A 1248-nucleotide genomic window follows, 5' to 3' on the forward strand; every position below is an offset into this window, starting at 1 on the left:
GATTAATTCTCCAAGAAGACATGCCAATCATTAATGTATATATACCTAACAACACATTATCAAAATGTGGGGGGCAAAAATTAATAGAATTTCAACTAATGTAGAGTAGGACTTCAATATCCACCTATCTTAGGCAATGAGAAATCAAATTGAAACTTATCATCGACTAAGAAAAACAAAGAAGGCTATTAAAAATCAGTGAGGATAAGCAGCACATGTTGACCTATTTGACTTATGAATGATATCAATTCAGGTAACACTTTGGGTTGTTGACTTAAATGTTGGAAGTTCAAGTCCATCATGAGACTCCTTGGAAGAAAGACTAGGTAATGTGATTTAAACGAGGAAAAATTAAAATCAGTCATTGGAAATTTTATAAAGCACAGTTTGGCGATGAACCATAGGGAGTTAAATTGGACTTCACAGCAACTGTGTTTTCAGTTCTTTGTCCATCAACAGTAAAAGACATATTCTTCCGTACCTCATATGGAACATTCATAAACTGAGCTCATTCTAGGTCTTACAAGATACCTTATTAAATAGAATAGAAATCATACAAAATAAATTCTCAGATAACATTGAAATTAAGCTATAAATCAATAACTAAAAAATAGCAGAAGAATCCTAAAATATGTATAGGAAATAACCAGCACATTATTAATACATGGGGACAAAGATGTCTCAAGTAAAAAATATATATATTTTGAACTAAATGAAAAAGAAATACATCTTACCAACATTTTTGAGATAATGTGAAGCAGTGCTTAAAGGAAAACTGATAGCATTAAATGCATACATCAGGGAGGGGAAAGATCTGAAATCTATGAGGTGCTCTAAGTCAAGGACTTCCTTACTTAATTGGTGTCTCTCTGTGTGGGGAAACAGAGATTATTTTTAAGGTAACACACAATAGACAATCATCACATCCCATACAGGAAAGAAAATGTTGAATGAACACTTAGATCATGGAGCCAGGGCTCATCTTTGGTTCCTTAAGGCTTCTCAGATAAAGGAGGTTATCCTCATTATAGGAAACTCATTTCGGTCTCAGGCCGCTAGGACTGGAAATGTGCATACTGGGCTTGAGTTCCAGACCCCCATCAGAGAGCCTTGCCACTGTTACTAAGACTTTTTGATGGCGAGAGGAAGGGACAACACAGGGAAAACAAGGAAAATGAATACCCTGCATCTTGCTCCATCACCCAACCTACCTAGGAGCTTTAGATCCTTCCATCCTACCTTCCTGTT

This window comes from Echinops telfairi, unplaced genomic scaffold (genome assembly GCF_000313985.2).
Source record: "Echinops telfairi isolate 266 unplaced genomic scaffold, ASM31398v2 ScPeMD7_1;HRSCAF=3_1, whole genome shotgun sequence".
Lineage (NCBI taxonomy): Eukaryota > Metazoa > Chordata > Mammalia > Afrosoricida > Tenrecidae > Echinops > Echinops telfairi.